Source organism: Crocodylus porosus, unplaced genomic scaffold (assembly GCF_001723895.1).
Source record: "Crocodylus porosus isolate Cpor-Errol unplaced genomic scaffold, CroPor_comp1, whole genome shotgun sequence".
Classification (NCBI taxonomy): Eukaryota; Metazoa; Chordata; order Crocodylia; family Crocodylidae; genus Crocodylus; species Crocodylus porosus.
This window is the reverse complement of record NW_017728906.1, coordinates 198,305,463-198,329,170: the sequence shown is the minus strand read 5'-3', so window position 1 is coordinate 198,329,170 and position 23,708 is coordinate 198,305,463. Positions and strand designations below refer to the sequence as shown.

The following is a 23,708-nucleotide window of genomic DNA, read 5'->3' as shown; positions in this document are numbered from 1 at the left end:
GTAGATCCAGAATTTTATGTTGCTGTGAAAGCTGCCTGATTTTTAGGTAGATGCAGTCACCAGCGGAGGGGAAAACAAAATTCACACCGAAACTAATGCTAACGGTTAGTTACACAGCTAAAGCTATCCATATGAGGGAACCGAAGGATGAGGAAAAAAACATCATGCTGACATTCATTCTTCCTGTTTGTCAAGGACATCCACCATGCAGAAAAGTTGGACGAGACTAAACCATCTTCTAGTGGCCCGCTGCCTCATTGGGCCTTGTGGCAACCCATGCTGGGGCTGGGGCTCCCACACTGCAGTGGTTCCTCTATGAGGTCTCCTCCATCCCATTAGCCTCACCCGGTCCTCCAGTGTAAACAACAAACACACAACACAAGCCTCTGCATTATAACTTACATTCAGGCCTTACAGCTAAAACATCCTCTGAGCCACGCCACAAGTGCTCCCTCTCTCACCCATATCACCAGCTGCACCCACATCCAGGCTTTTCCCTTTTTCTACTCGGGGCAGAGCTCCTCCTTTGGTCACAGGCAGGGTCCTCCCCCCAGCCTCCGCTCGTGGTTTATATAAGAGCCAGGTCCTGCCCCTTTCCTGTCAGCTGACCACACAGGTGTTGGCAACTTGCTTCCCCTGGTTGCCCATTCCTACTCTTCAAGTAGCAGGCACCTTAGTGCCCTGCTACAAGTAGTAATGCCTGCTTCTTACACAGGTGTAGTTGTCTGCATAGAAGATGAAGGGAATGTTCTTTATAAAGGTGTTACAGCTATCTGTTTGTCAGGTCGATAATGTTAAAAGGAGGTAGAGACAAACTTTTCTCCTGAAGTTAAAATGGGGTGTGTGTAGGCAATGTCATTCATGTTGAGGAGGACGAAGAGGAAATTTATAATGAAGTAAATGCTTCCTGACTATTAGGTATCCAGAGCCATCCATTCAGAGAAGAAGGAACAGTGTACACAAGTCAATGCTACCTGTTTCATACTTAGGCAGACCAAGGTTCTTTGGGTAAATGTGGTATCTTTTATTAGACCAACTAAATAGTTGGAAAAAATGTTCTTTGCAAGCTTTCAGGCACAAGCACTCTTCTTTAAGCATAGGGAAAGTCTGGTGTTGTTTTGTGTGCTCTCCTGGGTGGAATAGAAGCTGAAATGCAGGTCTGTGAAAATACATATGTGTGGCAGTGAGAATCGGAGGGAAAGGGAGACAATAGGTGAGAGACAGATAGCTGAGGGGAGAAGTAGGGAATGTGGACCTGGTGATAGCTGGTAAAACAAAGACGGGTTACCTGGGGTTATCGGATGGCAGGCAGGTTGTAATGTGCCATAAATCCAATGTCTATATTTTGTCCAAGATTTTTTGTATCCAGTAGATTTATGAAGTGAAGTTTGTTGGCTTGTCTATGAAAGGTGTTTTGTAAATTCCCTTTGAGGATTAGAGCTCAGAGATTGGAGAGAGAGAGAGAGTGGTTGTCTTGCGAGAAATGTGCCCCCCACAGATAATTAGGTATTTTTGCCTGATAGATTTTTGGTGTGAATTCATTCTGGTGTGCAATTTTTGTTTGGTTTCCCCTACGTATTTTCCATTAGGGCATTTGGTGCACTGGATGAGAAATACCTCATTTCTGGAGGTGCGGGTGTAAGATCCAGGAATGGTGATGGCTCTGTTATGGGGTGTAGTTATTGTGGGGGTGGTGGAGATGTGTTAGCAGGTTTTACATTTCTTGTCCTGGCATGGTCTGGGATTCGTTCAGTGTGCTTTGGGCCATAGGAATTTTGCTTCTGGCGATGAGGTTGGTGAGGTCCAGTGCCTATTTAAAGGCTTGCATGGGTAATTCTGGAAAGATTTCTTTAATGTTTGGGTCTTCTTGTATAGGTTGCAGTTGCTTGGGGATTTTCTGTATAGGGTCCAGGGACTGATAGTATATCATAAATAAATAGTGTGTGATTCGTGGGAATTTTCTTTTTGTAGTGTAGAAATTCTTCACACGGTATCCGGGTGTCTTTCACAAGTGCCACTTACGTCTCTGGAGGTTTGGTAGCTGTCATCCATTTCATTGCTAGTTCTGAAATTGTGTGTTGCTGAGACAAAATGAAACTGAAGTTATGGTTTAATAGTCTTGTGTAATATCATTTTTCAATATTTAGTTTATGAGAAAAGTAGCCCTGAAATATGGGGTGTAAGTCTCAGTTTGTTTGTCTGTGGATGCTAGCAGTGAGCTAGCAGGGGAGTGATACAACGACAATGTTCTGCAATGCAGCAAATGCTTATTTGGTGCGTCAGCCAGCTCTTCTTGTTGTGTCTCTGTTTGCTTTCTTTGGCATGCTTGGAGCAAGCAGTACGATGACATAATTTTCAATACTATATTTTTCCCGCAATTCTTTGAGAAAAGATAGTTCCTGCAAGATGGAATTTCAGCCTCCATTTGGACTGTTCAGAATTCTTTGGTCATATTCGTTCCTCTCTTTTTTTCATTCCAAATTTTGTGAGGTGATGCATTAAAGAGGGGTAGTTTTGATATGTGGGTCTGTCAAAAGGTCTAAAACAAATCATCGAGATCTAAAGTGCACTTCCACATTCCTCTGCATGTGTGCACAAATGTATGTATGTTGGGTGCTGGAATCAAGTAGGGATCTGGTAATGGACTTTATTCTCTTTGACTTTCAAATTATAATCAGTGGGTGACTGGATTTTAGCACCATGTTTTATATGTGCATTTCAGTTTGATCTGATATGTGGCTAGCAGTATGTGTTCTGAGTATTATGAGACCAATTGAGAGTGTGGTTATCATTGGATTCAATAAACATGTATGCATGAATGAGAGGAACTAACCAAAAAACTTTAGTTGTGGAGCAACAGGCAACTTCTGCAGACTCTTTGTCTATCTTGATAACTAACTAATTGGTTAGCTGCCTCCCTAACTGAGGGAACATCTCCCAGTTCCCAGCTTTCTCAGTTTCCTGTTAAGCATCTCTAAATTATAACTTGTATTGTAAATTGTACTGTATAACTTGTAATGCAGAGCATTTATTTTTTTTAAGGAAAAGCAGTTCCAAGGCTTGTATTCCAAGCCTACTTTGAACATTTAAGGACCAAAACGGGGACCTAAACATGGAATTGACCCTGTAAAAGACTTGCATATAAAGCAATGCATGAAAAGGAGGCCACGTGAATAATACTATATAGATATATATATATATCCTTCAGCAATATATCCTTTTAGAGAATGTGAATATTTTAGGGAAAAGAGAATCCTATTTTATATTTGGAGCAAAAAATATTATTTGAATGTGCTTGTGTGAGCTCATGAGCATGTACTTTAGGTTCTTCTGATTATGACATAATTCTCTCTGAAATGTACTAGCTGTTTAAAAATCTGGCTTTGGATTTCTATATTCCACTATAGAATATGGTATCGTTTCCTACTGTCTGACAGTGTAGTTTGCTGCTTACTCTACCACTCTGTTCGTGCCTCTCCGAACTAGTTAGTCTGTAAGGTGCCATCATACTCTACTTTCTGCCATATTTTACCATATGTACTCTTGCTTCTTAGGTGGAGCTGGCAGGGAGCTGAGACCTCTAAATCTTCTGCCGAATTCCCCTAGTTTAAAGTGTCATTTCCTGAGCAAAAGCTGTGGTCTCTCTGTTTTGAAATCAGAATCCTGACTTAAACAGCCAAGGCCCCAGACAGTACATCTAGCATGGAGGTAAGGCAATCTAGGATGGTTCCTATGAGGATGAGGTGGTATCATTTTCCTCCCATGTTCTGCCATATGTTGGTTTTTTAATCTGGTTTGAGGTATTCGTGGGCTGGGAACGGCCTGTCTCGTTTCAGATTACCCCAATTTTCCAACCCTTATTTTAAGAGGGAAGCCATTCTCTCTATTTTATGATCTGAACTCCTGAAGTAATCATTTCAAGGGTCTCATTGTAGATAGAGAAAAGAGGTGACACACCAAGGGCTTAATGTTAGGTATGCTTCATGCTTCCCTATCCCAGATCCTGCTTTCGGTTGTTCTTCTCCCAAACATGAACCATTCAGTCTGAAATTCTCCATGCCATGCCTACTGGAGACTGAATAGTCCTGGGACATGTGTCTCAAAAACTGTTGAGACATTTCTGAGAATCAAATACTGGGAAAGGCTGCAGCTGTGCTCATGTTTTCAAAGTAGCGCATTCATACTTTTGGCGCTGAAGTGTGATATTAGGCAGTGGAGGCTCACTGATGTCAGGCATGTGCTTTTATTTTTCAGGGGGAAATTTTTTTTGGCCAAGGTTGGAGTCTTTGAATAGTCTGAATTGGCACATGCTCAGTGGAGGAGTGATGGAAGTTGGCTGCTGAATTCTCTGAAGAGTTCATCTGTTCTGAGCATGCCAGAGCTATGGGGGTTGAGCAGGAGCAAGATTGTCTCGACAGAGGCTGTGCTCAGCTGCTGCAGATCACTGTAGCCCCAAACACAGGACACGAGTAGGCACTGTGCAAGGAGAGGTGGATAGGATGCTTGGCTAAGTCTTCCCACATTTCATAGATTTCATAGACGTTCGGGCTGGAAGGGACCCCGGAGGATCATCGAGTCCAGCCCCCTGCCCCAAGGCCAGGAAGTCAGCAGGGATCATAGGATCCCAGCAAGATAAGCATCCAAAAGTGTCTTAAAGGTGTTCAAAGTGGGTGCTTGGCCCACCTCTGGCGGCAGTCTATTCCAGACCTTGGGGGCTCGGACAGTGAAGAAGTTCTTTCTTACGTCCAGCCTCAATTGGTCACAGTGGAGTTTGTGACCGTTCGGCCCTGTCATCCCTTGGGGCACTGTGGTGAACAATCATTCCCCCAGATACTGGTGGTCACCCCTGATAAACTTACAGGTGGCCATCAGATCACCCCTGAGCCTGCACTTTTCCAGGCTGAAGAGCCCCATGGCTCTCAGCCTGTCGTAAGGTCTGTTTTCCTGACCTCTGATCATGCGTGTGGCTCTTTTCTGCACTCTCTCAAGCTTCTCCACATCCTTGTTGAATTCTGCAGTACTCCAGCTGCGGCCTCACCAAGGCTGAGTACAACAGGAGAATGATGTCCTGGGATTTGCTTGAGAAGCATCTATGGATGCAAGCCAGCGTTTTGCTTGCTTTACTAGCCGCAGCATCACATTGAAGGCTCGTGTTCATCTTGTGGTCAATCAGGACCCCCAAGTCCCTTTCATCTGTGGTGCTAACCAGCGCAGCACTGCCAAGCCTATAAGCATGCTGCAGGTTTTTCTTCCCAAGGTGGAGAACCTTGCATTTTTCAGTGTTGAACACCATCAGGTTCTCAGCATCAGACATTCTTTGCCATGACATACTCTCTTCCACCCAGCTCTTCCCCTTGTACTGTTGTATTTGACTAAGGCATCAACTTGACCTCCATATCTTTAAAAAAAAAAACAAAAAAACCCCACATGGAGCAGGTTCTCAAGGAATCTATTGAGATTCAGAACAAGATGACCAGGAACAGCCAGCATGGTTTACTAAAAACAAATCATGCCTCACCAACCTGATTTCCTTCTATGATAAGAGGACAGGCTCTGTGGATGGAGGAGAGCAACGGATGCAATATATCTTGACTTTAGCAAGGCTTCTGACACTGTCTCCTATAACAGTCATCGTTTCATAGTACTTAGGGTTGGAAGGGACCTGAACAAATCATCAAGTCTGACCCCCTGCTCTGGACAGGAATGAGTGCTGGGATCATAATACCCCAGCCAGATATCTATCCAACCTCCTCTTGAAGACTGCCAAGTTAGGGGAGAGCACTACCTCCCCTGGGAGCCCATGCCAGAGCCTGGCAGCCCTAACCATAAAGTAATGCCTCCTGATATCAAGCCTGAGCCTGCTCTCAATCAATTTGTGGCCGTTATTCCTTGTTATCCCAGGTGGTGCCTCGCCTATTTTCCGCTGGTTCCCCCGGTGAGTTTATAGATGACCACCAGATCCCCTCTCAGTCTTCTCTTGTGGAGGCTGAATAGTTTCAGGCCCTTTAGTCTATCTTCATAGGGCCTGGCCTGATGCCCCCTGACCGCACGAGTGGCCCTTCTCTGGTCCCTCTCGATGCTGGCCGCATCCCTCTTGAAGTACGGCGCCCAGAACTGGACACAGTACTCTAACTGACCAGCACTACATAGAGGGCAAGGATCACCTCCTTGGACCTGCTTGTGATGCATCTGTAGATGCACGACAAGATGCAGTTAGCCTTACTGACCACTTCCTCGCATTGGCTGCTCACATTCATCCTGGAGCCAACAATGACTCCAAGATCCCTTTCAACCAATGTATTGCTGAGAAGGATGTTCCCCAGCCTATAGGTGTGTTGCAGGTTCCTTCTCCCTCGATGCAGCATCTTGCACTTGTCTGCATTGACTTCCATTCTGTTTTCATCCACCCACCTCTGCTACCTGTCTTGATTTAGTTGGAATTTGTCCTTCCCCTCCAGTGTGCTCACTTCTCCCCACACCTTTGTGTCATCAGTGATTTTGGACAGCGTGCTTTCCATGCCCACCTCCAAGTCGGTGATAAAGATGTTGAATAGCACAGGCCTGAGGACCGAGGCCTGGAGAACTCCACTGCCCACATCCCTCCAGGTCAAAAACGACCTGTCTACTCTTTGGGTGTGACCATCAAGCCAATTTGCCACCCATCTGACTGTGTAGGCATCAATGCCACAGTTGCCTAGTTTTATTATGAGAACGGGGTGAGAAACAGTGTCAAAGGCCTTCTTGAAGTCCAGGTAGACGACATCCACCTCAACACCCGCATCCAAGGACTTTTTGACCTGGTTGTAAAAGGAAACAAGTTTAGTCAGGCAGCATCTGCCTGCAGTGAACGCATGTTGTCCCTGAGCATTACCTCCCATGCTGGGCCCCCGCAAATGTGTTCCTTGATATTTTTCTCAAAGGTCTTAACAAGGTAAAGAAATACAGATTAGATAAAAGTACTGTAGGATGGATGCATAACTGGTTGGATCATCATATTTAACAAACAGTCATCAATGCCTCAATGTCTGGTTGGGAAAAGGTATCTGTAGGAGTTCTGGTTGTGTTAGGCCATAGTTATGCTAAGCTATAGTAAGTTATGGTGCTGAACAGCAGTACAGGAGAAAGCGGCCTTAGGAATGCTGGATGACATGATATGGAAGAGAAAAATAAAAACATGCTAATGAGCAAAAAGATACTGAAGGCAGTATGAAAACAGCAGCTAAACTTGAGGACAAATGTAAAAAGTAAGACCTTGCTAATGAGACAGATAACAAGTGCAGGTGCACAAACTTAGCAAATGAAACAAGTAGCGATTAACATCTTGACAGAGTGAGAGAGGAGTTGGCACAAGACCGATGGCATCCAAATATACATACAGGGGTTGGGAAACCTGTTCTTCATAGAGACCTGAGGGAGCATGACTAACGTAGTGTCTCTACCTGTCAAGAACAAGCTTCCCTAAGTTGGATGACTATTAATTAAGCAAATCAGTGTGCTGTCTGATAACAACAAACCTTTCTGAGCTTTGACCACTGAACACACATCTGAATTGTGTTTTCTGCATTGCCTTTGAAATCTGGAAGGTGACTCACTAGTGTCAGCCTTCCAGAACATGCAAACCCTAGCAGCCTGTATATCAAATGTGACAGCAGCCAGATACCACCCGAGAAAACACTCTGCATGCCCCAGAACAACAATATCAGGTGGGATAACCCAGGGATCTGCCCTGGGTCCAGTACTGTTCAACATCTTCATGAATGAGCTGGATGATGGGATTAAGTGCACATTTTGCAATTTGCAGATGATCAAGTTGGATGGAGTTGCCGATGCTCAGGAAGGTAGGGATATGATCCAGAATCCCCTGGAAGGACTGGAGAAATGGTTTGCGATAAATCAGATGAAATTCAGCATGGACAAGTGCAAAGTCCTGCACTTGGGATGAAATAATCACATGCAAATACAGACTTGAAAAATGACTGGCTAGGCTGCAGAGAGAGACCTGGGGCTCACAGTAGTACATGGAAATTAGGAGGAACTTCCTGACTATGAGTAGTCAGACATTTGAACAGGCTGCCTGCAGAAGTTATGACATCTCCATGCTTGGAAATTTTCAAAAGCAGCTTAGACAGACACCTGGCTGGAATGGTTTAGTCAGGGATGATCCTGCCTTGAGCAGGGAACTGGAGTAGAGGATCTTGTGAGGTCCATTCCTACTTTCCTCTTCAACAGTCCCTCGTAGTTGAGGATGATGGTCTTCCATGACTGTATTATCTGTGTGTCTGAAGTTGGCTGATGAGACCTATCTTGGCAGCACAGAGTACCCCGGCAAATGCGGCCAGAGTGGTGAGACCCCAAAAGGTGACCTTGCCGATGATCAGGGGCTCGGCGTAGGCACAACTAGGACGCCTGAGGGCTGGTGCTCACCTGCAGGGGTGGCAGCTGCACAGACAGCAGAACCACGGGCCCCGCATCTGCCTTGATTCATCAGCTTCTGCCAGCTTCAGATTTGCTGGTGCACTGGGGTGCATGTCATGGGCGCACACCCCATGCTGACAGCAAAAGAAAGTTCTGGGAACCCAGAGGACAGGGCGTGGAGCCAGGCTACAGGAGAGCCCCGACAGGGGTAAAGCGAGTAAGGCAGAAGCCTACTCACCAGACTGGAGGCTTGGAGGAGTCTTCTGCCCTAGGGGCACTATCTCCATGAGAGAGAGAGTAACTTGATGTGGAGAGGCCCTAAGGGTGTTTCATTTGGAGGAATACTAGAGCACTGACTGTGAGGTTCCCCCCTTATGCTGGGCAAAAAGTGGGGAAACAAGTGAATTGCCTTTGAGTTCAGCATTTTTTTTTTGAGTTAAAACCAGACCAGGCTGGCTCACCTGGCAGGAGTGGCCAGAACTGTGTTGGGGGGCAGGGGCCGAAACATTAAGCCTCAGACTTGGAATAGGCTGGGAACCATCCCAGTAACTACTGATCAATAAATGTGGATACCCCTGCGAGCAGCAAAAGTGCTTGCCAGAAGCTAATAAGGCAAAGGGAGAGGACCCTTTGTGTCTGCCACTCAGCTTCGGCATGGCTGGCTTACTTGTTGGGCCCCAGAGAGAGTTCTTGATTTAAGCCAGATTCGGATAGGCTTTTAGCCTGCTACTTCTGCCATCTGTGACTGATTGCAGCAAGCTAAGCTGGCTGCACTGTTTTCCCACCAGAAGGACAGTGGCTTGACTACGTTGTAAGACTTGGTTGGCATATAGATGGGGTGCGACAGAAGGAGGAGCCCTAAGGACCAGCAACTCGAGACACTCATGAGAGCAATCACAAACAGCTAAGGATCCTCCCTCTTTTCTTAAAAAAGATCAAGATGTGGTGGGTGAGTTGGAGGGTGTGCCCTATGAGTGAGAGTGAGTGAAAATCAAACTGTGTGGCCCCAAGTGGCAGGAATGCCCAGTCCCAGTGACAAAATCAAGTCGGGCACCACCTTCCTCACTGGGATAGACCGATTCTACTGCTGCTCGGATGTGTTTCTGTATGGGGTGGATGATGCTGGATTTTTTACTTGGCCCACTGTTTCTGCCACTCCTACTTTTCCATCTCCTGTTGTTGTCATGAGGTTTCAAAGTGCTGAGATCCCTGCAGAAGACTCTTCCTCCATTTGGGGTGGTTCTGGGTGATAGTCTCCCATGAGTTGATATCGATGTTGCATTTTTTTTTAAGTTGGCCTTGAGAATCTCCCTGAAGCGCTTTCTTTGCCCTCCTCTTGAGCATACTCCTTGGCTGAACTAGGAGAATAAAACTTGTTTCGGGAGTCTGGAGTCAGATATCTACATACCATAGCTGGCCCAATGAAGTTGATGCTGGATGATCATTGCCTCAATACTTGTGGTGTTAGCTTGCAGGAGGGTGCTAACATTGGTGCATCTCTTTTCCCACTAGATTTGGAAGATCTTCTGCAGGCAGTGTTGATGGTACTTCTCCAAAAACTTTAGATGTCTCCTGTACGTTGTCCATGACTCAGCTCTGTACAGCAAGGTAGGGATCATGACTGCTTGATAAACCATGAGCTTGGTTTTTGATTTGATGTTGTAATCTTCGAACACCCTTTTCTTCAGGTGTCCAGAGGCTGCACTTATGCATTTGAGGTGATATTGGATTTCTTTGTCAATGTCAGCCTTCAGAAGTCATCTCTCATAGAAGTATGGCAAATACTCAGCATTCTCCAGAGTCACACTGTGGATCTGGATTACTGGATTTAGGGACTGTTCATTAGGAGCTTGTTGGTGGAGGACCTTAGTCTTCTGAATGTTAAGCATCAGCTCTGTTTTCTTCTATGCCTCGGTAAGGACGTTGACAATTGCCAAAGGCCTATTTCCGAGTGAGTGCACACTACAGCATCATCAGCATATTGGAGCAAAATGATTGTGGTCGAGGTGGTCTTGGTTTTGCCTTCGAGTGGACTGGAGCTAAACAGCTTACCATTCATGTGGTAGTTTAGCTTCACTCCAGCTGGGAGCTTGTTGGTGGTCAGATGTAACATTGCGAATGTTATAAGGAATATTGTGAAGACTACTGGAGCAATGATGCAGCCTTGCTTAATTCCCATTTAAACCTGAAAGGGATTTGTGAAAGATCTATTATTGAGAACCACCACTCACATACCATCATGGAGCAGGCAGAGAATGGTGACTAATTTTGGGCATCCATGCTTCAGAAGGATCCTCTGCAACACTTCTTGGCTAACGAGTCAAACTTTTGTGAGGTCCAAAAAACTGTGTAAAGAGCCTTATGTTGTTCCCAATATTTCTCCTGCAGCTGGCAAGCTGTGAAGATCATGTCAGTTGTCTCTTGTTGCCCTAAACCCACACTGAGATTCTGGGAGAAGCTCTTCAGAAAGTGGATGGAAATGGTTCAGAAGGATTCTTGTAATGATCTTCCCTGTGGTGGACAGCAAGGTGATTTCACTGTAGTTTTCACAGTTGCACGTGTCTCCTTTCTTGAAGATTGTCCCAATCATGGCATCATTGAGGTCATCTGTGATTTTCCTCATCATTCCCAGATCCTTAAGATGAGGACCTGAATCTGTGACGAGAGCTCTTCTCCTCCCTATTTTAAGATTTCATCAGGGATTCCATCAGCTCCAGATGCCTTGTTGTTCTTCATCTGCTTGCTGGCTTTCTTCACCTCATCAAGGATTGGAGGGTCTGTGAGATTCTCTGACTGGATGTTGCAGGATGCAGTTGAGAACACTCTCATCTCATCAACACAGTACAGTCTCAATTGAAAAGGTCTTCAAAATGCTTCCAACAGGCATTGATGGCTCCTTGTTCCATGATCAGGTCTTCTCCATCCTTGGGTCTCAAGGGGGTTGGTCCCTGAGTCCTTGGACTGTAGATGGCTTTGGTGGCACTGAAAGAGCCATGCATATCATGGATGAGAGCCAGATGTTGAATCTCCTGAGCATTGTCTTCCCACCATTTGTTCTTCATATCACGAGTCCTCTTTTAGATCTCTTCCCTAGCTTGCTGGAGATTCAATTTCTTTTGCTTGGAGTTTTGTGTCAAGCACAAAAGGCCTTGGATTTCAACTCTTGGTCTTCCTGGTCATTCTTGTTAGGGTGACAGTATTTGGATCTTGGGGAACATTGAATTTGCAGCTGAATGAAAGGCTATAGCCTGTGGCCAACAAAGCTGCTAACCACAAGGTAGAATAATATATTAAAAGTACCATTGCAAGATGCTTAGGTAAGCTTTTTTCCTAATAATGTTATAGTGTTATAAGATAGATAGCTCATTGTGCAAGGAGAACAAGATGCAGCACACCAGCTATCAGCAGGAGATAAAGCAGAAGCAAGACCTTGGAGATGGTGAAGAAATCAGCAAGAGATCTCAATTGACTGAAAGAAGCCGGGGTCATATTTTTAGGCACGCGCTCATAGCAAAAAGACACGTAAATAAGTGAAATGCATAGGCAATTCCATGCTAATGAAGTAAACAGAGGCAGAGCTTAAGATAGGAGGGGATATGGGTGGAACAAAGGAGGCACAAAAGTGGAGTAAACGTTAATGAGCATGAACCAAGGTGTATAAATGTGGAAAGAACTGATGTTCATGGCAGCTTCCCGGTTTGTTGGAACTTTGCCCAAAGCTGTCTCCATTTTGAATAAAGCTGTTGCTAGCAATGTGTGCTGGTGTTTGCTCTCTGAGCAAGTGGACTGTCGTCTCCCTAGTTGTTGGGCACCACATGGAGTCAGGGTCTAACAGTTCTTATCGAACCAGTCTTGATGTTTCCTGGTAGAAAATCCAAGCACCTGTGACAGTGGCCTTGAGGACACCCTACATGCTGCTGACATTCTCCCATTGTTGATTGCAATTCTCCAGTTTTTTGTTGAGGCGCTGGTGGAAAAGGTCTTGCTTGCGTGTCCTTCAATGTTGATCTTCCATTGGCATTGCTTCTGCTGCAGCTGTCATTTGGAAGCTTTCCTACTTTCCTATAATCCTGTAAACTGAACATGAACCAACAGTGTACTCTTGTTGCAAAAAAATCAATAGCGTCCTGAGTTGTATGAACAGGGGTGTCGCTTGCAAATTGAGGGACATGATTCTTCTGCTCTATTTGGCACTGGTGAGACCTCACCTGGAGCAGTGTGTCCAGTTTTGGGCCCCACGCTTCAAGGCAGACATGGATAGTTTGGAAAGTGACCAGTGCAGAGCAGCAAAAATTATTAGGAGCTTGGAAGACATGACTTACAAGGAAAGGCTAAAATAAGTAGGGATATATAGTTTGTGGAAGAAAGGACAGAGGGAGGATTTGATAAGTCTTCAAACACCTGAAGGGTGATTACAAAGAGGCTGGAAATGGGCTTTTCTCTGTGGCCATAGGGGACAGAACTAGGAAGAGTGTCCTCAAGCTTCAGCAGGGGAAAATGGGCTAAGTGATTAGGAGGATTTAGGAGAAATTGCAGCATCTCCATCCTCAGAAGTTTTCAAGAGCAGGTTGGACAGACACTTGGTTGGGATGGTTTAATCACAGGTGAGCCTGCTTTGAGTTGGCCTCTTGAGGTCCATTCCAGCCTTATTTTCCTACAATACTATGATCTTTCTCTCCCTACCATTGCCTACGGAAAGTCTAGTCAGATGAGATGAAGATATGAATCAATTTTGGGGGCATGGGATAAATGCACAGTGTCTTTCCCAAGTGTTGGGGACTGGAAGAAGATACAAGTTCAATTCCAAGGAATCGCAGAGCAGTCAAGTGGTTTATGGTCAAGTACACGCAGTATGCCATGACTGGGATCCAGCAACACTTAACACGTATTGTTAAAAATGGCAATGGTGAAATGTCTCTCTTGGAAAGAGAAATCTGTCAACAAATTAAGTTGTTATTCTTGTGACAGAACTGAAATTACAAGGTCTCTAAGCAAGTCCCTCCCCAAAGTCAACGAACAGTATAGGAGCACAATTAAAACTTGGTTTGTTTTTATATAAGATATGCACAGTATTGTGTATTTAACATTAGTGGTGTGGAGGAAGGGGCCCACTTCTTCTGTGAAGGAATTTGATCATATTACCTATATGCCATAATGCATTTGGGCTTTGACCCAAAATTCTCCTTCTTCCCCACCCCCACCATCCAAGTAAGAAAGACGGAATATGAAGGGAATTGTCACCTTTATTCTAGCCTTATTGTCTCCCCTTTTTTTTTTTTTTTTAATCCTTTGAACTTTCCCTTATGGTAACAGACAGATTCCAGTGCTGATTCTGCGGCCAGGAGCAAACCTACCTTGACTGGCACTGTTGGGTTTTTCTACCCCAGGAGTGAAGACCTCATTTTTACTCCATTTAGCATCTAAATGGTGCCCAAGAAGGATTGGCTGAGGAGATGAGGAAAACAAGCAGGGAGTGCATCCCTTGCACAGCTTCCCCAACCCCTTTCTGAATCTGCCAATGTGCCGTGAAAATGCACTCTTCTCAGCCATCCGAGTTGGTGATGATGACGACCATGATGAAGTGTGTCACCACACTCGTATGTCAGAAACATGAGGACCAGAAAGCCACCAACAGGTAGAATGGTCCATGTCAATAAGACCAGGGGTGCCTTGAAGGAGGGCCATAAGGGCATGTGTAGATGATGTGGTCATCTGTCTAAGCTTGAGCACCACAGCTGAAGCCAGCATCCTTGGAGAGGCCCCCAGAGTGCAAGCTTGTCTTAAACTGTCCAACACCTGTTCTGAGTTGAGAGCAGTCCAAGCCTTGCAGGGCAGCTGCTGTCCTGAGGGGCAGAAGCTGGTGTTGGGGATGAAGTTCTTTAGCTGCCGTTTTCGGTGCAGCATGTTGCCTGCTGCACCGACGGGAGGTCCATGCTGTAGGTGACGTCATCTGCAGATTCAATGAGCTCATTCACCTGAGGGGAGAACAGCTTCTAAGACTTCAGGCAACAGTCAGTTTTCTGGAAGATCTGCCACCACCTGGGGTGCAAGTTTCCAAACCCTTCACACCTCTGCTTTGGCACTTGCATTTGCTCCTGCTGAGTACGGGGCTGGAGCATGCACATTAAGTTAGTGGATTCCAGCCTGCCTTAATAGTGTCATGAGGACCATCCCCAGATGCCTTATACCAACTCCACTTGACTGCTTACCCATCCTCTCAGGCATTCCCCTCCCTGACATCTGGAGACCAGCTGCCATCATAGCTGAATGCTGGAAATGGAGTGTCATGCTGTGAATTACCAGTTTGGGGGTATGGACAGATTTGAGGTGTTCAAAATCCTGTTCCTCCCCTTCCAGAGAGCTTCAAAATGGCCTCCAAAAGCATGCACCACCCTTGCTTCCCAGGTGCAGACACTGATGGGAATGAGGTGGGGTCATTTAGTCTTTCATGCACAGAGCAGCTTTAGACCTGCAACACCTTACACACTTCACAGGCAAGAATGCTGCCTTCTTTTTCAGACACATTCACACCTGAAACAGCTGTTTCCAAGCTCACCCAGCTGGTGTCACTTGGCTACATTTACCAAATCATTACATGGCACCTTGTTGTCATACCCTAGCAATGTTATTTAACCCACATGTCATTACATGGCACCTTGTTGTCATACCCTAGCAGTGTTATTTAAATAGATAGCATAGAGAGCTATCACTCTGCTAAAGTCAGCTTTATGCTGATTATTTTAACATGTCTCTTCTGTCCTAGTGGTGTTATAGCTATGATAGTCCAGGGAATATATAAGAAGCAAGATTTGTGTGGCAATGTCTTTTATAGGACTAGCTATATAGTTGGGAGAGATGTTGACCAAGGTTTTTGGCATTTGACACCCTACAAACTTGGCAGAAAAGCTAATTTTATTAAACACATTTCAGTAAAATGTGGGGGTGTGGCTGCAGATGTGGGGTAAGATGTGAAGGTGGAGGGAGTGGGGGCGAGCCTGTAGGGTGCTGCATGGGGAGCAGGCATGGGGGATGCACCCCACCCCACAGCCACGTGCTGCAGCTGGCGGGGTCTGTCCACACACCCCGTGCCTATGCAGCACCCTGCAGCTGCGTGCCGTGCCCCCCCACCATGTGCCATGCCCCAACACAGCTGCATGCCATGCCCCCCCTTGCTTCCCCTCTCCCGTGTGCAGCAGAGCACGCCCCGCCTCCGCCTCCCTGTCTGTCTATCTGTAAGGCTCTGGGCAGCGCATGCACAGTTGACCCAGAGCATTACGGACAGACAGACACACAGCCGGAAAGTGCTACAGCTTTTATTATATTAGAATGTTTGGGAATTTTCTAAGGTTTTGTTTGTTTTAAAACTCACTTTTAATGTTGCTTTGCTTAACTTAAAATATTTTATATATTTAAAAATGTGTAGTTATATTATAGAGGAACCAAAAATGGAGTTTTATCAGCTAGTACGGCTGGGGCTGGTGTCTTTGCATTAGATTATGAAGGACTGCTTTCCTGTTGATATCCACCTTCTACGCATAGGACCTGATGTGGAAATGAGGCATGTGGCTTGCAGGTACCATCCAAAGTGCAATGACATGCATGTAATCTAACTTGCATCTTCCTTCTTTGTTTGTAAGGGCCCTTTATTATAGTGGTTTGCAGAACCTCCAGGTTTTTGTTTGGTTTTGCCTGCAGATCTGTGCTAATTATGCAGATGTATACTAATTAAAACTTGTCAGCTTTCTAAAAGAAATTCCGGATTTTAATGAAAAAAATCTTTCAACCAAGTAGTGCTAATTTGAAGTGAATGCTGGTGGTGGATTATTATATGGCTAATTCTCTTGCTAGTGTGGTATGATTTCCTCGAGCACCAAGACATTGTACATTTTAAAAGACACATTTGTTCGCTGCATAGGCTACTTCTAATACTTGTCTTTTCTTTTCTAGTTCCATGCGACTCGTGTCTCACTTGATAAGGATCAGTATATTAGTGTGACTTTTGTTTTAACCCTGCTTGCCTGCAGCCTCATCTGAAAAGCACAGCCCCCAGAAGTCTGTGACATGAGATGGCATGATTCTCTTATTCACACGTGGGAAGCTGAAAGAAATATTTTTAGGGTAACGTCAAGTTTTTTTCGTTTGACGATGCAGAAATCTGGGCTCATGGGGGTGGTAATGAACAGTGAACCTTGCACATTTAAGGCCTCCTAAGCATGTTTGTATCTTTAGGCAGGTGAGGAGCCCTAAATAAATGCACTTACTGTGTCAGGTCCTAAGTCCCTTCATTTGAATTGGGTCCAAGCTGATAGTTAGCAAACATGGCTGCTCTCTGATGGCTTGTAGCTTTTGTAAAATAAAGATTTGTCCTCAGAGCAGTTCTTATTGGTTAAGCACTTTACTGAAATAACCCTAAGTGGGACCCTATCCTGGGTAAGTGAGATAAGTATAGAAGATAAACTGAACTGGTTGCACAATGGACTCTTCTCTCCTTAGAGGTGGGATAACCTCTTCCCCAAACTTGGATGGCTGGAGGCCTCATTCACAGTGAACCATACTTTATTTGGTTTTGTTTCAACGTGTATCCAGACTAATAGCTTACCTGGCATTGCCTGCTTTTGGTGTTAAGATTGCTTTCAGTCCCGTGGAGGTGACATGTCTTATAATTACAGCGTCTTCTGTTTGGTCAAAAGAGAACAAGAAACCTAACCAAGTCTCAAGACAAAACTCAGTTCAAATGATTTGTTTGCATAAGCTTTCAACTGTATCATAGCCATGGCTTACTGAAAACCAGGCTCAAATTTTTCATAATTTGCTGAATTCTCTAGCTTGTAATTTCTCCTTTTGCTTCTGTTGTAAACAAATGTCTGGTTTGTGGATACATGGCCTGTTTTTTTTTTACTGCATGGCACTTCTATGCCAGCAAAACTGATGACTTCAGTGGAATTGCAGCTTATTTATGCTGGTGCAAATGGCATAAGAACTGGACTGAAGGCCTTATCCAAAGCCCAAGGAAATGTGTATAATTCTATTCTTGAGCAGAGGTATGAGGAGGCTAAGGAAGGAGGGGACTATTCCACTCTTGGAAGTATGAGTCACAGACTAGTTCAAGTTAACTGATTCTTACAATACACCCTACTTTTTGTCCAAGCTGTGCCAAGCTAATGGTGTTAAAATAAGAAGAGACTTATGATGGAATTTCAAGCATATTGGATACAATGGCTTTAAACTTTTGCAGTGGCAGGAGTGAGAGAAATGGGATTTAGAAAAAAAAGGTATAAAATAATTCCACTTTTGAAAAGTCTTTTATATACACTAAGACTCTAAGAAGCTCAGTCAACTTGAAGTATCCTAGAAAAAGACAGGCGACTTGCTTAGGGACCATAAGCACCTAAATGAGGAGAAGATTTCTGATAGCAGAAGGGTAGCAGACAAACTTATAACAATGTCCAATGGCTGGGAACAGAACTTGGGCCATTTTCAACTGGAAGTAAAGTACACCCATTATTAAAAAATGTGCATGGAACAACTTACTGAGGGTTGTGGTGGATTCTCAGGTTGCTTGAAGTTGCCAAGCATGTTTGGTTATTCCTGAGATATACCAGAAAATATGGACTCTCTGCAGAAATTGGTGGGCAAAATGTTCTCCCCAGTGCTGTACAGGAGGTCAGTCTAGATGATCATAATAGTCTCTACCAGCTTTCACATGTGCCAGTCTATAAAAAAAAAAAAAAAAAAAAAAAGAAGGGAGAAGGTCATGATGCAACTTTTTGATAACAGGATCTCCATATGTATTGGAGGAAGCAGCACTGTGGGGTTTCACTACTAGGGAGCAAGAGTGAAATGGATGGAATATCTTGAGAAGAGTGCTGTCTACAGTTTGGGCCTTTAGCCTTTAGGTGTCACATCGTACCAGTCTAGCCCTGGGAGCAAAGTAGGTTCTGCACAAAGGGTGATATGAAGTTCTTAGGAGAGATGCACGATGTAGTCTCAAACTGTTGCAATTTGATCACGTCCTACACTGTTAATATGCTTGTATGCATTTGTGTCCCTTACCACACATCCTTACCCCCACATTTTTACAATGGCTCATGGAGTTGATTGAACCTTGTTGGATGCCATATGACTCATCATTTTGGGCAACCATCTCTAAAGAACCTCTGTGATGTAAATTTTCACTGTCTGAAAACTAAACTGTTCACCTTGTCCAATGCAAGGTGGAAGTTTCTCCTGTAGAAAGGATGTTTTCCAGGTTGCCAGTAGATCATCATCCTCTGGGCTGGAACGGTGGCACTGAAGTTACTTTTAACTCCAGATTTGTATAAAGTCCTCTAGGATTGTAAAAAGAGACTTGCAGAACCTCTCCCGATTTGCCTTGAAGAGGGTCAGTTAAACCCCTCCCAAACATGTTGAGGCCTGCACACCTCAACAATGAACAAAGTTGTAGTCCTCATAAATAAGGCTTTGCTGTAGACAGCAAAGATAGTACGGCAGGTTCTTTTCCCTGTTCCAGCAACATGTAAATGGGCAAAGAGAAAATATTATACACCTTGTAGTCTTTTATGCTCATCCTGCTCCAAAGTATCTACAGCTTGTACCTTTGTGGGCCCTATCCTGACCACTAACTACTGAGACTTCCACTCAGGTTCTGGCCTGGCTTTGCAGTGACAGCCAGGTGTGGGAGTGCTCGCAGTATGAGAGGTGCCTTCTCATGGATTCCCTCAGGAGTCAGGTAAGGGAACTGCAGGAGGAAGTGGATAGGCTCTGAAGCATCCATAAGCATGAGGCTTTCATTGACTTGATGCACAAGAAGACCTCCAGCACCGTGGAAAAGGGACAGCCAAAAGGGGTATTGGAAGAGAAGTTCTCTAGAAGGTGGAAGCTGGCAGTTTATCACTTCTGGCAACACACAGAACTGTTCTGAACTTTCAGCTGTCCAGATGGAGAGCAGGTATGAAGCACTGGCATTATGTGAGAAGGATTCCACTTCACCAGCAAGAGAGGCCAAACCATGCTCCCCTAGAGGGGAGTCATTATCAAGACCACTGCTGCCAAGTGAAAGCTGTGGGTTGGTGGTGGTTGTGGCTGGCAACTCCCTGCTGCAGAGCATGGAGGTATCCATCTGCTGGCCTGATCTCTTGGCTCCAGAGGTCTGCTTCCTGTGAGGAGCCCACATCCAAGATGTCACAGAAAGGGAGCCCAGTCTCATCCAGCCCTCTGACTACTATCTCATGCTGCTCATCCATGTGGGCACTAACTACCAGGAACAACCTTGAGAAGATCAAAAATGACTCTGACTGTGGGTGCAAAAGTGAATGGGATGGGGGCCCAAGTGGTCTTGTTGATCCTTCCAGTCAAGGGTAAAGGTCTAGCTAGGAGCAAATGCATCCTGGAAAGCAATATGTGACAGTGTAGATGGTGTCAGCAGCAGGGCTTTGGCTTTTTCAGCTGGGAGGGGAGGGGGCAGTTCTAAGAGGATGGACTTCTGGGAAGGGATGGGGTCCACCTGACAGAGGGAAGAGTGGTCTGCAATATTCTTGTTACTCCGGAATGAACTTTCCAGCAGACAAAGACTATAATTATTTCTTCAGGCCTGCAGCAGATTCAAGCAGCTGAGGAACCCGGAGCATATGTTTTTCATATCTGATTTTTCCCTTTGAAGTATTGTTTTCATATTGAGGGTGAAATGAAGAACCCATGTATCATTCTTTTCTACACCAAAGTCCTTTCTGTGTGTCTCAATAGCAGCTTCAGTAACAAAGGGTTTGGCAAGTGATCTGTGATGTTGTAGGAGTAACAGACCTTCTATCGTTCTGTTAGAAGAAATCACAGACCCTTTTTCTCTTATGTTCCCAGCCTCTTTTGTATGATCTGTTGAGTCATTTGCTGCTTGTCTTTTGATCTGGTATTCTTTATTGTGACACAGAACCAACATGCACTTAAACTCATTCCTCTTTTGTTAGTGTCTTTCCTAGCATGTTTAAAAAAAAAAAAAAATTCCTAGTAAAAAGCAGGTGAGCAAGTCTAAAAAATTACTTCTCCTCCTTCAGTTCTACATAGACAACACATCCAGGCATTTCTATAAGAAAAATAGATCAACTAAACTTATGCTTAGTTTCTGTGATTAATGCCATAACCAGCTAGTAGTAATAAGCAAGTTGGCAAACTTTTGAACCCCTTTTCTATCTTCCCCTCTTCAGTATTGCTATCTGTTCATCCTATATCTATCATGCCAGTGCTTTTGGTATTAAAGAAACTGCAGATTCCTGATGGACTATGCGACAAGCATCCTTCCTTCACACAGAGGCTGAGATCATTGTTTAAGGTTTAAGAACCTTAAGCTGAGAACCTTGTTTAAGGTTGCTTATGAGATCATTGGAGGGGTAGGGATTTAAACCTGTGTTTCCCAGTGTTGGCACTGGATTTATGACCCAGATACCTTGTTCTGGGCAGACCCAAATCCTCAGACTGACTACAACTTCTTCATTCAATAATGGGCACATTTTATTGATGCACAGTGATAGCAGGCAAGAATAACACAAATAATTCTATATCTACCAGTCCCAGGGTTCACAAAGTCTGAGGTTCTCTCTTGAATGTCAGAAGTCAGCAGCCTGGAGGTCGAAAGGCTAAGGCCCAGCCGCCTCCAGTGGGTGGGTGAGACAGGTTGGTGGTGTGCCCTCTGTCCATGGTGGCTTTAGGTTCCTCTCTCGGGAACCCTTTGCTGCTCTGAAAATCCTTTTTTTGTATTCTTTCTCCCTCTGATAATTTCTTCATCTCTGGGTATTGTTGATTGGTCTACATGCGGACATCATACTGTCCATGTTCTGTCCTGTCGGCATAGTCCTTTATTCCAAAAACCCATCACGTGCACACATCCCAATTTGGTTCTTTCTGGTGTCATCCTAATTTGGTCCATTTACTAAAACTGGAAATCCCTTGGGCTCTGTGCTTGGGCACTGTGACTTGGCACCAATGCTATAGAGTTCCTTAGCTCTGTTATGGAACAGTGTGGTACACATCTTCAAATTCCCAGCCTATGTGTCTGCTTGTTGTTTGTCTGTGTCAGACACAGTGGGCCTTGAAGAACCTGTCACAAACAGGTTTTTAGAAATCAATTAACCCCCGCTGTTGCCCTGGACCATTATTCGAATGCATAGCTACTTTACCTACAAGCCAATTTCTAAAAGCAAACCTCTAAATCACATTTTCTACCTATCACCCAGGTTACCCGTAATAAAGGCTATCATCTTTACCACTAGGCCATCTCTAGCTGTCTTCTCCTTAAATTCTCTTGGGTCTTAATAACGGGTGGCAACCAATTACCTTGCTTTTGTGGATTTTCCTGTTTAGTGAGATCAAAATTAAAACAAAGTTGTAGAAGTCTTGACAATTCTGCGGTGCTTTTAAAAAAAAAAAACAACAACAACCAAACTTCAAACTCTCACTAGCTTGGTGAACAAACACTGTGGGATTACACTGTTACTGTTGCATCAGCTGTATTTACATTCCTGGCAATTAGAAATCTCTCCACAGACAGGTCTAAATCCCCAACCACTTTTTTCCAGATCTGGTGAATTACAAGCTGACATCTCTTTTTATTCACCTGATGCACTATATTGCGATTAGGTGGTAGAATTCAGTGATATTTTCTTGTCTGAAGCCAAGAGCCTCTTGGATTTAGTTCTTAAAATCCTGATATTCTTCTGAAAAAGCAATCATTGTTAGGGTTTGTTTCTTGGTACAAGTGGTGTTTTTTGCAGGAAAAATGCAGGTATGTGCGAGAGAGCCTCTTGCTTCTAGGCAGGAGTTTATGCAAGCATTCTGACTGAATGAAGGAGAAGCCAAGGTTTGTTCTCTTTTGATAGTAGGCAGTACTTCCAGTAAGGACAGTCATTTTGGTATGCCAAAACCAGTGTTTTCCCTTGAAGTACAAATGATTTCCTTTTGCGGCTTAGGAAAGGAAGGCAACAGGTTGCCTCTAACAGCCCAAACCATTAATATTTCAGTACCATTTCATGGCAGAAAAATTGGTGGGACCATGAGTTTTCTGGGACTGGTTGTAACAAGTTCAAGGCTGGGTGTTATTTTCTTCAGAAAAGAAGGACTTGGTTGCACAGACAGTTCCTCATGATGTTCCTAACCCCTTCTGCAATGTCTGGACAGGTGCAAATTGATGTTGATTCATACTTGAAACCACCATTACCTGTTCTGATTGAGTAGTAGGTTTGGGGATATTTTTGGCCAGAATCAATACGATCTGGGCTGCATTTCACAAATAAAAGGCAAAGAGCTGTTATTTTAATTTTGCTGACAAAGGTAGTATTTTTACACAACTAACACAGGCATATAAAGCATAAACTATTTCAAGTTTTAAGCAGACATTCATGAAACAAGACTTGAGAGCATTGGTGTTTCTGTAGAGACAGTGATGGACAGTTGCTGGTGGAAAATGAAGACTTAACACAGACCGCTTGTAGTAGGAGATTTGCTCAGAGGACAAAGCAGAACTAATGTAACCAAACACTTGTTTTTTTGGTCTTTGGGCTTTTTTGATAAGGGCCAGCCAAGGCTTATTTTCCATCTTCATGGTAAATCCAACACCCTATACAGGAAAACCAAACAAGCTGGCACAGGCCACAAGTGCTTCTTATTCACCATACACATACATTGGCAGGGGACTCTGCTCAGGCTAAACAGCCCTTCCTGGAAAATGGGGAGTATCAGCTCGAGCAGAGCACTACATTAATGCAGCTATATTTCCTATGGTACCCAAACCCATTTAAAGCTAGACTGGGAATGTCTGCAATGTTATTTTGTTACTATATAGACATGCCTTGTGAAATACTGACAAGATTACTGGGAACATAAGAAATGCCATTTACTGGGTTAGACCACTGGTCCATCTTGCCCAGTATCCTGTGTCACACCATGGCAGAGAGTGGATGCTGAAAGGGAGAGCAAATAGGTTATGACCAGGGTTTTTTTTCTCACTGTTCCTCTTACACTTGCAGCCTCCAGCATTTAAGGTCTAGGAGATTCTGATTCAGAGGATATGTCTCTAACTCCTGTGTTCAATAGCTGCTGATGCCCCTTTCCCTTTTTGAATCTGGCTAAACTCTCTGCTTCCACGACATCTTGTGGCAATGAGTTCAGCTGTTTAATTGCACGTGGTGTGAAAAAGAACTTGTGGGTACTAACGATGCGGCCAGGAGAGCCCCTGATCGCCTGATGGAGGACTACCATGCTCTGGGAGGCGTGCTGAGGGAGATGGGCGCTCAGGCGGTCTTCTCTTC

At 44.5% G+C, this 23,708-nt stretch overlaps 1 long non-coding RNA gene across 1 annotated transcript; it reads right to left on the bottom strand.

Moving 5' to 3' along the window:
* Positions 1-9,373: 9,373 nt before the first annotated feature.
* On the bottom strand, positions 9,374-23,506 carry LOC109306409. The gene is made up of 3 exons (XR_002099980.1): positions 23,421-23,506; positions 14,476-14,484; positions 9,374-9,383 (listed from the first exon to the last, which is right to left on the bottom strand). It is a non-coding gene; the product is annotated as an uncharacterized LOC109306409 (long non-coding RNA).
* Between the last annotated feature and the right edge of the window lie 202 nt (positions 23,507-23,708).